Source organism: Pleurodeles waltl, chromosome 3_1, assembly GCF_031143425.1.
Source record: "Pleurodeles waltl isolate 20211129_DDA chromosome 3_1, aPleWal1.hap1.20221129, whole genome shotgun sequence".
In the NCBI taxonomy this organism is placed as follows: domain Eukaryota; kingdom Metazoa; phylum Chordata; class Amphibia; order Caudata; family Salamandridae; genus Pleurodeles; species Pleurodeles waltl.
The window spans coordinates 900,108,175-900,124,638 of NC_090440.1; positions in this window are offsets into that span (position 1 = coordinate 900,108,175).

A 16,464-nucleotide genomic window follows, 5' to 3' on the forward strand; every position below is an offset into this window, starting at 1 on the left:
ATGATGGACGAAATGCAGAACTAATCAAACATTTACCCTCAGTCACAGATCTGGGTTTAATCCATCAATTCTTTTGCTCACCACGCCACCCCAGTTTGGAGCCAGCCATATGCAAATCAGTCGTGACCCTAGTGGGTCTGCAGCACTGACTGTGCCTTATTCTATTTTATAAATGTAATTTATAATCTGGAAGAGACAGGTTTGTCAAGTTTGGTGACTCTGAACTCACAATTATGAATCACATCTTATGGTGAGATCAGATTTTAAATTGCAGATCTGAAAATGTCATGTTTAAAAAGTAGACATTTTCTTACTTTAGCCATTTGGTGCTCACTGCCTGTCTCCCATACACATCTGGGGTGTCGGGTGACAACTCACCTTGTGCATTCCCCCTAGACAGCCACACACAAAGGGAACTTAGTTGTGACTGATAGGCCATCAACATCATGACGGGCCATCCTGGGCAGGATGGAAGGGAGGGACTGACACACCTGAATGGTCAGTATCCTGCCACATACAACGGGCTGCATGGCCCCCTTTAGTGAGTTGGGAGCCAGGGCAGCAGGGGAAAACCTCTGTACACTGCAAAGTCCTTTCTTTGAAGCCTCCCCTACTTCAAAGGCACAACTGGGTATATGTACTGGACCCCTGACATCACCAACTCATAATACTTCTAGACCTGTGGATTCTTTGCCAGGAAGAAGGACTGCTGTGCTGCTACAAGGACTATCCCTCTGCTAAGCTTTTACTCCGCTGGATTCCTGCTTTGCTGAACTGACTGCTGCCTGCTGCCCCCTTGCCTGGGAGTGACAAGGACTGGACCTGCATCTTTACATCCCGGAACCAAGGTGACTCAAAGGGCTTGCTGGCTTGTCTTCTGAAGTCTCAGGGACACAAAATACTTCAAAGTCACCTGTTACATCTCCTGTACCCATCTTTTACCAGCTCTTGACCCCCAAGAGGTGCCTCTCCAGCCCTGGTTCCATGAAAGTGGTTTTGTGGCTCCTGAAACAAAGCTGATGGGCTCTTCGCGACCTCGAACAGGGCCGCACGCAGCTAAACTGCATCACTCCCATGAAGAATCATCATGAGTCACCACAAATCTGTCTCTTTGCACAGCAAGCATCACTGTTTGCGAGGCTCCATCCCACCTGTCTGCAATTCCTGGCCAACTCTTTGCACCTGCGAACCACCGCTAGTGACACTCCTCTTGCTTCCAGCGAACTTCGTCCGCGTGAATGGGACTCTTGAGCAGGTAAAACTTCAGCGGAACTTGTCTGGGATTGTATCCAACCCATGTTCAATCATGGTCAGCCTGAAGATTTGAATTTACCCTGGTCTAAGATGACCAGATAGTCCCGGTTGCCGTTTATGCTTTTAAGCATGATATTGCTTTTTAATCTCGAAGAATTCATATCACAACTTCTACTTATTGGATGTTTGTCATGTTTGTCTTGTTTTACTCATAGAATTAGGCTCTATGTTTCTAACCAGATGTGGTGCCTTTTTGTGTGGTGTTTGTACTGTTTTACTGTTTGAAGTGTTGCATAAATGCTTTACACATTGCCTCTTAAATTAAGCCTGACTGCTCTGTGCCAAACTACCAGAGGGTGAGCCCAGCTTAATATAGGGCAGTGGTCTTCAAACTTTTTAGTGCCATGCCCCTCAGTGGAAAAAAAAATATTGTCTCCCACAATCATCCTATTAAATTGACAATGTGTAAATGTGTCTAGACTTATTCAAGCACTGCAATTAAGTTATGTTACTGTTTTAAAAATGCAATACAATACATGACACTAAACATGCTATTCTGGTTAGGCAGGCCTTACTAATGTGCAGAAGTATTCACAGTGTGATTATTAAAAGTGAGGGGGGTTTTTAAGAGTATTTGGAGTCCCTTACCTTCCAACACATACTCCCAGCTTGGATACAAATGACAAAACATGTTAGTGATGGCTCATAATAGCGGTTTACTGCTGCTCATTTTTTTCAGTTTAAACCAAAGCCCTGTTATCAGCATAATCCTTATTTTGGCCAGAGCCTGGTGTCCCCCTGGGATACCCATGGGTCCCCCTAGCGGAACCCACCCCCAGTTTCAAGACCCATGATATAGGGTATGTATCTGTCTTACCCTGACATTAGGATTATTGTTCATGCTTGGACAGGGTGCATACCTCTGCCAACCAGAAACTCAAGTTCTAAAAGATTATAACAAAGAATTCCTTATACACCTAAAGGTTTCATCATACTATGAAGATAAAAAAAAATTTTCAAGTAAAACTATCATCACATGGCAACACAATGAGGCTGTCAAAACAAAAGATGCTCTGAAACCCACAGGTCTAAGGCCCTCATTATGAACATGGCCGTCTGGACCGCGACGCCGGCGGTCATTACCACCAATGGCATCAGACCGCCATATTCTGAACATAGTAGTAAACTGGCTGCAAAGTAGCCAGTTTACTACAACCCACCGCCAGGCCCGAGTCCACCGCCGGGCTGACTGTGAGCACATTCAGCCCGTCGGTGGAGGCATTACAGGCAGTGGGATTACGATCCCATTTCTGCCAGGGATTCTCTGGTGAGTTACCCCTCCAGGTAATCCCTGGTGGAAAGCATACGGGTGACAGGAATAATCATTCCTGTCACCTGTATGTGACAAGCCTGGCACCTCCCCCCTTTCCACAATCCCTACCCAACTCCCCAAGCCCTTAGAACAGCCCCACCCCCCACTCTCCAAACCCCAAAAACCGACCCCCAACCCTCCACCCTCAAAACCCCATGTAGGTCCCTCACCCGTACCCTCACCATCCCCAACCCCCTAACCCTACATACAGGTCACCCCAAACCCCAACCCCCCACATCCACATTCACCCATTCACATCATGCACACATGCACACATGCACTCAGACACATACCCCCCCCCACATACACTCACGCACATCCCCATGTACTCAGACACTCAAACACACAGCCCCCTTCCCTCTTGGACAGCACTTACCTTTTCAGTCACGCTGCTCCGGGAGGGAACGGGTTCCCTGGATGCTGCTCCACCACCATTGCTGCCTCTCCCTATACCGCCATGCCTATAACTGCATCATTATAGGCGTGGTGGTGTATGGAGTGGTGTGGCGGTGAAGGTGGAGCAGCATCCACCCCCACCACCGACAGCCAGCATGGCGTATGGTGGGCCTCACCGCCATCATTGGCGGTGAGCCACCATGCATCATTATTTGGCAGGATGCTGGCCGCTAACACTGGCGGTCTTTCATTGACCGCTGGCACAGTTAGCGGCGGGGCATCCTGCCAAATAATGACACATCCCACCAAGTACGTAATGAGGGTCTAAGTCCGATAATCTACAGAGTCAAAAGAACTCTCCAATTAAAAGGAACACAAACCAGGGTGTAGGCAGAGGGGATACCGACCCTTAATTCCAGATCCACTGGCTTAGCCAGAAACATGAGGTGGTGAAGGCACAACTTGGTCAGAGCCTGTCCCTCACACCCCTGGGCACAGTGACCCAGAAGCGGAGCAAGGAAGGCTGGCTGCAAAATACAAACAGGAGACACCATGCCCCTAGTAAGCAGCATGAAATCTACAGATAGAGCCCCAAGTTAGATGCAGAGGGCTTCTAAAATTCTTTACAGGATGACAATGTAAAAAAAATAATAGAAGTTTAAGAAATGTTAGGTAAGAGTACCCGGCTCATCCAGGTAAATTGACCATCAGCTGCAGAAACAGGCAAAAAAAACGAAAGATCCTGGGGCCTCCAACCCTTTATGGCCCTCACGAGAGGATCAACCTGAGTGAAAGATTGGAAAGCGAGTGGAACATTGCCTCTTTCTGTGTTTTTTGCTAGGTCACGTTGTGTCTTGGACTAACTGGGCACACTTCAGTTAAAGTTGGGCGAGCCACAGAAGGATCAAGACAGATACCTGTTTTATGCTCAGGTCAAGGTCCTCCTAATACCATCCTCCCAAAGCGAGCGGAGCTTTCTTAAGGTAAATCAGCTTTATTAAAATCAAAATACATATCAGTCACATAATAACAATACAAGATATCTGTCACAATGATAATGATATAATTTTGAAAGGAATTGTAAAAGCTGTTTAACATTTTAAAGGATAAAATGGGGGAGAAACAATGAAAACAGAACAAGACCAGTTAAAATAAGAAAGATACACTGGGTCTTAAAAAGCTAAAAAAAAAGAAAAAAGTGATATTCAATAAAGCATAAAGTAAAGCTACATTTAAATTCACTCAAGAACAGAGAAAATAAAGAATTCATGGTGGCTTAAAATTCTCAGATAATGTACAATTAGTAGAATTACAAGCAACAGCATTAAGATAATCAGTCAAAGGTAACCAATACAAATCTCTATTTATGGAGGGGCAGCATAAAGAGGTAAAAGCAATATCTAGCCTATGGTAGTGGCAAACATTATACCACCAAGCCTTATAGGAAATGTTGGATGGATTTTTCCAATTAAAAGCAATTTGCTGAAAGGCTAAAGCTAACATGAGATCCAACAGCTTTAAATTATCATCATCTGAAACAATGTCAGAAGAGAGGCTACCTAGAAAAAACACTGAGGGAGATAATTGGGATTGCAAATGAAAAACGGAGGTAAGCTGATGCCAAACTTTTCTCCAAAAAGAGACAGTGGGGGGACATTCAAAAAGAATATGCATAAGATCTCCCTTTGGGCTATCGCAGGACCAGCAGTGTGAAGTGGAGGAATCAGAACATTTTTCTATAGTATAAGGGGTAAATTAAAGTCTGTGGTTAAGAAAGAAAAATGACTGGTCGAAGCTGATCTGGATATTTTATAAGAACGATGCCACACCTTATTCCAGAAGGAAACAGTCCAGGTACATCCCAAATGCAACTCCCATTGAGATTCAATTTTAGATTTAGGACGTGTCAAAACAGGAGAATGAATAAGTTTATAAATATTTGATACCTTACCATATGAGGTAAGAAAGGAGGACAAAGAAAAGGGTAATTCCGAAGAAGAAGGAGGGGAAGGGAAGGAAAAAAGTACATTAGGAATAATATTATTAAGAAGATATTTAGGCATAAATGAATTTGGACGATGAAATAGAAGTTGGAATTGTGAAAAAGAAAGTGGAGAATAAATCCTTGACCCACGCTATATTTCTTTGTCTCTAGGATTTCCAAAATAAAGGTTTTTTATTGATAGTGATGAGACGGTTATGCCAAATAGAGGAATTCAGAAAAGAGGAATAAGTGACGGATGGAGGTAAATAGTGAGAAGGCAGAAGAGCACAAGTATGTTTAAGAAGTGGGGACGAGATAAGCAAAATATTATAAGAAAAGGATACCACCTCACAAAGGGAAAAAGGCAGAAGAAAAGAACATTCAATATCCAACCATAAGCGAGTAAACATAGAGCCTGACAGGGAGATCCATCTAGAAGCTTCACGCAAACAAAAGGATTTGTGATATAGTCTGAAATCAGGAAAATTGGCTCCTCCCTCCTCTTTAGAATGACAAAGATGACTAAGGGAAATTCTAGATTTCTTATTGTTCCAGAGGAATTAGGCAATCTGGAGTCCAATTGTTTAAAAAAAGTAACAGGTAGAGGAAGCAAAATAATGGATAGGATATATAAAATGTTAGGAGAAATCATCATTTTGATAGAGTCAAGACGACCCCACCAAGATAAAAATAAGGGATTCCATGACAAGGGGTGGTGTGGCCAAGATGGCGGCAGTATAGGACGCTATTCAACGAGCTCCGCGCAGGGCCCGATCACTATCCTGCATAAACAACTACCAAGGGGGCCTTATACGGGCAGAATAGATGCTGTGGCCCTGTTATCTATGGCGGTTCCCGAGGTGGCGCGACACAACGTGGCGGTCCTCACACGTCGAATGAGACCGGAGACTGGGCTTTTGATGACATCTCCGCAGCCCGTTTTGACTGAGAGGACGGACCGTAGTGCCCCGGAAGGACGCCAGAGCGCGTGAGGCTGGCCGAGATGGCGTCAGTTGGCGGCGCCCAATGCTTTCAGGTTGTCAAAGGGAGCACACACCGCTGTGAAGACCAAGACAGCAATAAGGCGGTAGGTGCACTGCGGCTGAGGGAAGGGAGGTGCGCGTACCGCAGGGCACCCCCGCTCGGCATAATCCCTATATGGACAGTTTGCTTGCTGTTCTTTTCTCCTTTCAATCGGTTGTACACGTGAGTGCCGAGTGCATGCCCATCGACCTATTGAGCCTGAGAGAGGGGGACAAGCCGAGCTGCTGCCAAGGACAACCGAGAACCCCAAGGCAAGGGGCAAACAAGCACATGTAGCGCTATAGCCACACTAGTGGACCACCTTACAGATACACTATAAACACAGGGACCTGTGCTCTCATGCCTCCGTACAAGTCACGTTGACATATACCCCCGGCATTACCTCAAACTTGACACTGTCAGTGCGCAACGTTCGGATGTTTCCTCGCGCGTGAGCTGCTGTGTGCTCCAATCCATACGACACCGCGCCCACGGAGGCTGCGACACGGCTGCGTTGTCTCGAAAAGTGTTACTCTTTGCACCACATATAAGTTAGTGCTGTACTGGGACTAATATATATTGCAGATTAATAACCGGGGTTACAGCTCGTTGACATAGTCTACCTGCCCTCTGTCATTATGGGGAAACCGCAGCCCAATAAATCAACAAGTGATATTATGGCCACAACTGACAATGATTCCTTGGATCCACTATCACAAACTGAACAGTTCCGCCAATTGGAAACCACCTGCAAAGTCACTCTGCAAAGTTTGAAAAAATATTGCATGCAATATTAGACATCAAAACTTCACTGGAAACCAAGATAGGCACGGTCTCATTGGAAGTAAACCTGTTGAGGGCGGATCATCATAAACTCGCAGAGCGTGTTACTCAGGCAGAAGCAATTACACAGACTGTACCACCAACATTTCAATCACTTCAAACACAAATAGCATCCATGCAAGAGGAACTCAATGCCCTCCACCGTAGAGCTGAAGATGCAGAAGGCCGTTCGAGACAAAACAACATCTGGTTTATTGGATTTCCTGAGTTCTCTGAACTACCTCACGCAGAATTGTTTCTGGAAAAATGGCTCAGATCCACGGTGTTCCACAACGGCGCCCCACTCTTGTTCTCCATTGAAAGGGCCCACCGAACACCGGGCGGACCTCCCAAAGCTGGTGCCCCTCCATGCCCTCTCATAGCTCGCCTCCTGAATTTTCGTGACCGGGACTTGATCTTGCAATTGTTCGGCACCAAAGGTCCTTGGCACTTCGAAGACACTTCAATAGCGGCATATCCAGATTACACAATGGAGGTGCAATGGAAAAGGGGGTCATTCTTGGCGGTTAAACAACGCCTTCGCGCTCTACAAATCAAATATGCCCTTCTTTATCCAGCAAAACTTAAGATCATAGACCAAGCGACAACACATATTTTCCAATCACCAGAGGATGTATGGACTTGGCTCCATGCCAAGGGACTGGCTGTGGTAACAGAGGACGAGAAGGAGGTGGACACGTGGATCACCCCGAAGATGAGACGTCATCACGGAAGGCCAGCTCGCACCCGCCCAAACCAGGAACAAGCAGCAGTAGAAAGAGACCGAGCAGTAGCGACAGCTACACGGTGCTCTAAGAATTCCTTTAACACACTTCGCTCAGAGCACATACAAACGTCAGGATCGGACACTGCTTCTGAGATCTCAGAGACTGGCAGCAATAAAGCCCCACACATTACCCCCGACTCAGTGGATGACATTATTTGACAGTTCATAGCAGGTTGTGCGGAAATGGTACTTTACCGCCCTATATACATATATATATATATATATATATATATATATATATATATATTTCACTACAGAATAGCGGGATATCCTTGCAAACGTCATCTAATTTGTTCTTTTGTCCTTTGCTGCGTCAATAATCAGGGGCCCCGTAGTGGGGTATACTTCCACTACACTACCCCACCAAGATGTACCTTTGGACGCGTTCATAGAGATACCTGTTATTTATTATCGGTTAGTGTATATTGGGCAGCACAATATACAGTTGCGACTGTTTTTACTGTTGGGGTTTTTTCTTATTGTTTTTTTATATGATTCACCATGCTTCTTAATATGCAGCTTTGAATACCATTGATGTTTGAAATACTGGGTCATATTGCCTCCGCCGTCCTTGCATGTGCACGTCTCCGAAAGCATAATGCTTTGATGTGCTATATTGTCAGTTGTACCTTACTTCAACGTTAAGGAATGATGTCTCACACACCACTGTTGTCCCAGGCTCCACAGTACAGCGTCCTGACCTGGAATGTAAGAGGTATGGCAACATACACTAAACGTTATAAAATACACTCATATCTCAAACGTCATAGTCTACATATTGCACTGCTTCAAGAAACACATCTCACGAAAGCAGAATTAATGAAGGTACGATCTCGCTGGCGTGGTCAAATATATGGCACTGTTACGTCAGCATTTGCCAATGGTGTCTTAATATGGTTGGCTCCTGGCATCCCCTTTGCCCTCACGTCTCAGTTAGTAGACAAGGAAGGCAGATATCTGATACTGGAGGGTAGGTTAGACAGCACACCCATTAACCTAGCGGCTGTTTACGCCTCAAATACTAATCAGATCCCTTTTTTAGATTCCCTTACACCTGCCATGTTCCATGACCCACTTGCTCCTGCGATCTGGGGTGGAGACTTCAATTGTATAATGGATCCTCAAATAGACCGTTCTTACCCCCCAATATCTGCAGCCACCTGTCTCCAAAATACCCGTCATTTCTGGACCTGGAGCACACACATGAGACTAGCTGATGTCTGGCGACTGAGTCACCCACAAGATCGTGAATATTCCTTTTATTCCCTGGTACACAACCTTCATACTAGGATAGACATCCTATTTAGTACCACCAATAATGGCACCGTCTTGCACCAAACAGAATATCTTGCTAAAACACACTCTGACCATAATCCGCTTACAGCACTTTTATCTTGGGGGTCACCCCGGCCTGCTATACCCACTTGGTGCCTGCAAACAGAGGCATTATTAGACCCCCCATTCCGTGAGTCATTGGCAGACACTATCAGGCAATATTTCCTAACAAATGCTGACACAGCTTCCTCCCGTGCAATGGAGTGGGAAACACATAAAGTGGTAATCTGAGGGCACTGTATAGCCACAACTTGGGAAGTACGACAGCAATTAACATGAGATTTAAATAAGATCGAACGGGATTTACATCAAGAAGAAATTCATCCTACGCAATCTCCCGGGTCACCCACACAACTACGTCAACTTAGACGCAGTAGACATGAAGCACAATCCACTTTAAGCCACTATGATTATCGCACACGTATGGCCTTCCAACATGCTCAGGGAGATCGATCAGGTAACGTGCTCGCCTGGCTCCTCCGCAAGGTAAACCACAGTACACCAGCCATGTCCATCCTGCTGCCAGATGGTCATATGGCCACGTCACAGCTCGCAATTAATGATGCTTTTCGTGCCTACTACCAACGACTCTAAGAACGGCCGGCGGATTTGACTGCAGAGAGAGCATGTAGTTTTCTGAACAAGGTATCCCTTCCTAAACTAATAGATACACAACGCGATCTCATAGAAGAGCCTATACAATTAGACAAAATCGTTACCTCCGTCAAACAGTTGGCGCGTCGCAAGACACCGGCCACTGATGGCTTGCTCATTGAATATTATGCCACGTATCCCACTATCCTCTTCCCACGTCTATTAGAGGTCTATCAGGAAGCATTTCATCAGGGCTCTCTACCACGCTCATTGCGTGAAGCTCTTATTGTAGTGCTACCTAAACCAGGGCGCGATATGGCTGATGTAAGATCTTACCGCCCTTTATCACTACTTAACCTAGATTGCAAAATCCTAGGTAAGATACTAGCTAACCGCCTGACACCTGTGATGCACTCTTTGGTGCACCACGATCAGTCAGGCTTCATACCAGGTCGCACTACATATCTAAATATCATACGCCTCCTACATCTAATACACAATACACCGCAGGGTGACACATGTCGCGTGGCGGTCTCCTTAGATATAGAGAAGGCCTACGACACGCTGGGATGGGACTTCTTATTTGCTTGCCTGGAAAGAATGAGATTTGGCCCTCGCCTCTTGTAATGGGTTAGGGTGCTATATGGGGAACCACTGGCAAGAGTGAAGACAGGCAGAGTGATATCGAGTTGCTTCAATGTCCAACGCGGCACACGACAGGGCTGCCCGCTGTCGCTGCTGTTATTTGCTTTGGTCATGGAACCCCTGGCATGTTACCTACGCACCAAAGCTGAGGCCTGGGGAATATGGGACTCCCAGAGATTCCATGTGGTGTCCTTCTATGCAGACGATGCTCTTATATACATCAGAGATGTGCACTCCACGCTCCCGGAACTAGAACACTTACTTTCATTCTTTGGGTCAGTATCAGGACTCCAGGTTAATTGGCCTAAATCATGTGTGTTTCCACAAGTGTTATACCCTTCCACTAAACATCTTGCTATGCATGAAACATGATTGCAGTGGCAATATGACACCTTCAAATATTTAGGAATATCTATCTATCATTCACCTAAAAACCTCCTAGATGGTAATCTCACTAGAGCGCTACCGAAAGCTCTCACATCCCTTACTTTCTGGCAATCACTGCCCTTGTCCCCAATGGGTAGGGTGGCGATATCTAAGATGTTGATTCTACCTCGGCTGCTGTATTATTTCTCATCTCTGCTCGTTCAAGTGCTACACGCCTTGTTTAAGGCGCTGAATAGTTAATTATTGGACTTGATATGGGGAGACAAATGCCGCAGAGTAACTCGCTCTGTACTTCAGAGACCGCTCTGCGAGGGCGGCCTAGGAGCCCCACACTTTGAGTCCTACTACGCAGCAGCGCAATTGCAGTGGCCAACCGCATGGCTGACATCCCAGATGCACCCGGAGACATGTGATGTATTAGCCCAACTGGGTGATACAGCACTATATACTTGGTTGTCCAGCACTATGGTAGGTGGTTCCCCAACAAATCCACTGTTGTGAGTAGCACATACATCCTGGCATCGTTATCTATATCTCAAACAATCACCTATTCCATACTCTCCAGCGATAACACAGTGGGATATTCCTGGAATACCACAGAATATACCACCCCAGGCACGAGCACCATGGGTGGATAAGGGCATCACACGAATGGAACACTTCTTCTCAGACGGTGTGCTTAAATCTTTTCAAGATCTGATTGCTCAACATGACATCGCACCAGGGCAATTCATCACTTATTACACTCAGTGCTTTAAATGGAAAAATAGAAGTGCAGGTACTCTGTGATAGAGTACCTGCTTGTTTCTGAGAAGTGCCGGTACTCTCCAATTAAAAGTATTACGTTTATCTTGAGATATGCCGGTACTCTCCCTCTCAAAATAAAAAAGTGCCGGTACTCAGTACCGGAGAGTACCGGCCCATTTAAAGCACTGATTACACTATAATAAAGGGCATGCGTCGTACATGGGGTCCAGGGAATACTGAGCCACAGACTTCTCATGTCTTACACGCCATATAGTCGGCTACGACCACTAAACGTATCGTTACCACTCTATACGCGGCACTCTGTGCACCTACCAACACTCCACTGCAAACAACACACGAAAAATCGAACACGCAACTATCAAATTCATTGACGTTACCAGAGTGGAACTCAGCATTGCGCTCAGTAAAGGAGGTTTCCTGCAATGCCAGATTTAGATTCACTCAATTTAACTACATACACCAAGCATATTTAGACCCCCAACACCTCCATCGTATGTACCCAACGCACAAACCAGTTTGCCCTAGGTGCGCTACATCCCCAGTGGGATTTTATCATATGGTATGGGAATGCCCAACTTTGCGGGTTGTCTGGCACAAAATCACTGAAACGATTACGGACATAACAGACTATACATTACCTGTGTCACCAACCTCTTGCCTGCTAAGCATTCGAACCAAAACAAAAAGAGACAAATACCTTCATAGGTTCATAGATTTAGCATTTGTGCTTTTCAAACGCAGGATAGTCATGACCTGGAAATCTCAGACCCCGTCCATGTCGCTATGCCTGAAAGACCTTTTGATATGGTCTAAGGCAGAAGCTTATCAATTACGGTGGCTCCGGACACAGGGCATGACTAACACAGGGACGGAATATTGGGAGTCATTGGTTCTGAAGGTGGAAGCTAAAAACTACCTTCATCCACCGTGAACTGAGCGGCCCTCCCTGGCGTTTATACATAGCCATTATATGCTTATACACACGACCAGATACTAGCATGGCACTGGACTTGAGCCTGGCTCAGACCACTCGCTATACACGCTACGACCTGAACCTTCCTATATATATGACATCTCACAGCACTATATACTTATGTGCACGCATGGTGATTTTTGTTAGTTACTTGTTATTTGTAAATTTTTTATTTTTTTATTTTTCCTTTATCATTTTATAAATTGTTCTCGATTTGTTGACACCGTTTGCAGATTTGCTATTATAAACTATGTATGTTTATACACTCAGAAAGGTTACTACAAAATAGGGAATGTGTCACTACAATATGTGTATTTATGGTCCCTCTTTCTACACATGTCAGGATAATACTCACACTTCCGCAGTTTGTTAAACTTAATATCATGCTGTACTGTATTACCTGAATTTAACAATACGAAAATCAATAAACAAACGTACAAAAAAAGGGATTCCATGACAAAATAGATCTATCAACCTTCTCTAAAGCATCTGAGATATTTACTACAATGGACTTTTTAATGGATGAGGTGAACCAAATACCTAAATATTTAATCTTGGAAAAATTCCAGTGAAAGCCAGTAATATCAAATGATGATCTAAAACAACATTTTTTTAGAGGAAAGATTTCAGTTTTATCCAAATGTATCTTATAACCTGAAATCAAAGAAAAGTCTTCAATCTCCCGAAGAAGAAACGGAATCGAGAGTTTAGGATTTGAGGTATATAAAAGTATATCATCTGCATATGCCGTTAAGTGTTTCTCGCCATAATGGAAACCCTCAATTTTAATGGTATTTCTAATACAGGATAGAAAGGGCTCTAGAGCTGGAATAAATAGGAGTGGAGAAAACGGACACCCTTGACGTACACCTCGACGTAATACAAAGTATCTGGACAATTTGCCATTTACCAATATCAATGCCATTGGGGATTGATAAAGCAAAGAGATAAATGAAATGAAATGAGGCCCTAAACCATGCCAGGCTAAAGCTTTTAATAGAAAAGACCAGTCTAATCTATCAAACGCTTTCTCAGCATCTATGGAAATTGCTGCTAAAGTGTACCAAAGAGTGGGATCTTTGCTGAGTACATTGAAGAATGTTCTAGAGTTGTCAGAAGCAAGTCTACCTTTAACAAAACCCGTTTGCTCCTTACTTATCAGTGCAGGTAAAAGGGTATCAAGACGTAAGGCTAATAATTTAGCAAAGATTTTATAATCTGTATTGGAGAAGAGAGATTGGTCCATCATTTTTACAGAAAGTATGATCCTTACCTTCCTTTGGAATTAAGCAAATCGAAGCTTCTTGAAATGTTCCCCCTGTACAACCAGAACCCATGAAGAATTGAAAAAGTTGAAAAAGTTTGGGAAGTAAAATGTCAGAAAAATGTATAAAAAATTCCACTGTAAATCCATCCAGACCAGGAGTTTTACCTTCTTTTAGAGATTGAAGGGCTTTAAAAATTTCTAATGAAGAAATATCTACTTCAAGTGAAGTAGCATCAACAAGCGTCTTATTTGGGTTTGGAATGTTCTTTAAATAATCATCAATCTGTAAGGAGGTTGGGACTGACTCAGGAGTATAAATTGTCTGGTAATAATTAACAAATTCATAAAATTCCTTAAAAGGGGACTCACCAGTATCTGTAACTATAGACTTCACAGTGTGGCGTTGCTTTCATCTTTTAAATAATTAGCCAGAAGTTTCCCCGATCTATTTCGACCTCCATAATAACGGGCACTACTAGGTAGAAGAAAAGAGGGGGCATTATCCATTGAGATTTTGTTAAATTGCAATTCTGCTTGAATAAATTCTAGTAGATTAAAATTAGAGGAGGAAGAATAATATTGATGTTCTAACCGTTTAATTTTGGGAAGCAGAGATTGATGCTGTGCATTAAAAGTTGTCTTTTTATTAGAGACAAAATTTATTATATGGCCACGAGCCGCAGCCTTAAACGAATCCCATAACAATTGTGGAGAAACATGAGAATCCTCATTAAATTGGAAAAACTCCTCCGTAAAGGCAACAAAGGAAGTGGAAAATTTAGAATCAAGCAACAAAGAATTATTAAATCGCCACATATTGGATTTGGGATGTACCGGAGCAAACCAAAATCTGTGATGACTGGAGCATGATTAAATATTACCAAAGGTTCAATGGAGGAATTAATAAGATTTTTGGATAGTTATTTAGAAACAAAAATATGATCAAGTCTAGAGAAGGAGCCATGTGGTGGAGAATAAAACAAAAAATCCCTACTATCAGGATTAGAGGTTCTCCATATGAATCAATTAAATTACATTGTGAGAAAAATGCCTTAAATTGTTTATGCATTTTATGGGGAGAAAATGTAGTTACTGATTGCCTATCTATAAAAGGATCAATAATTTGATTGCAATCTCCTCCAAGAAGAAAAAAATTATCATTATAATGCAAACATTGTTTAGTAATATTAGGCCAGAAAAGATAATCTGAGTTATGAGGACCATAAATATTACCAATAGTCATTATAATCCCATTAATACTTAGCCTCACAAAGAGCCATCTACCATCGGAATCTGAGTCTTGCGAATTAACCTTAACTGATAATTGTTTACGGCAGAGCACAATTACACCATTTTTCTTTGTAGATGAAAGAGAAGTAAAAACATTGACCACCCAACCTCTTTTAAGTTTCAGAGCTTCAGAAGCTGTCAAATAGGTCTCTTGTAAAAGAACCAAGTCTGGATTATATTTAGCTAAATGGGATAAAAGTCTCTGCCTTTTAATTGGGTTAATAAATCCTTTGACAGTCCAAGAAATAACTCTGAATTTTTACGTCACATAACCAAATATATACACAAAAGGTCTTGTACCATAAATAACTGAAAGTACATATAGGGGAAAGGAAAACAAGAAAAACAAAGAGAAAGAAGAGTAAAGGGAAAACAGCAAGAAAAAAGATGGAAAATATTCAAGAAAAAAAGAAGAGACAGTATATGTCAAATAAAGATGACTGCAAAAACATACCTGAGATGAATGAACAATAGGGGAGGGGTGATGACAGCACAGACTGAAGACAGCACAGCAAGGGATCGGAACGCATCAACGGACAAAAGTTACGAGCAAAAAAAAATAATTATAGAACACCAGGAACCTGTGAAAAGAAAACAATACATTAATAAAGAGGGCCTGTAGTCACATCAATGTAGTATAATGTATAAACTGCATATGAAGGACCATCAACTATATCGTAATAGTAATGAGCAAGGGCATAATAGATTAAGAAACGTATATAGTCAATGTGTAGAAGGACCAGCTGTTTCCATAGGGTTTATAGAGTGTAGTCTTGGAAAATCACGAAGAGCTGCAGGGGAGGTCTATGAAGTGGTCTTATTTTGATATGTCACTTTGAACAAACATGGATGGAATAATCCAAAACGAGCTCCCAAGTCACGAAGCTGTGGACTAAGATCCAAAAATTCTTTCCTCCTGTTTTCTGTAGCTTTGGGCTCATCCTGTGAGATGAAGATTTTACTTCCCTGTCAAGAGATTTGTTTTTTGGCTTTCGCAGCTTTAGGAATTCTCAATAGATCAGTAAATTCAAGAAAGAAAATAATCACGCCTCTTGGTTTAGATGTGGAGGAATGCGGAGGACGATGACCAATGCGGTGCGCCCTTTGGATGTTCAATACTGTAGAAGATGGTAGGCCCACCAACTGTGGAAAGAATGAAGCAAAAAATGAAATTGGGTCACTCCCTTCAAGACCCTCCGGTAATCCATAAAGGTGAAGATTATTGTGTCTGTTTTCGAAATCCTCCGCAAGTGTCTTCAAAGCTGCCACTTCCTTCACCAAACTAGTAATTTTATGCATTTCATCCTGCGCGTCACTGACTCTTTGCTGAAAAGCAGAGACTCTTACTTTCATTTGAGACCACTTAGGATGAAGATTGTGTGTCCGAGAATTAGTTTCTTCCATAAAAGGACGCAATGCGCGTATTTCTTCAAGCACAAGTTCAAGAGAGATCGGTGAGGGAGATTTTACTGGTGAAGGTGGGTCCTGTTTGACCCTCTTATGAGTAGTTGTAGAAATATTCTGAGAAACTTTAGGCGAAGAAGAGGATGAGGAAGACATCTTTGAC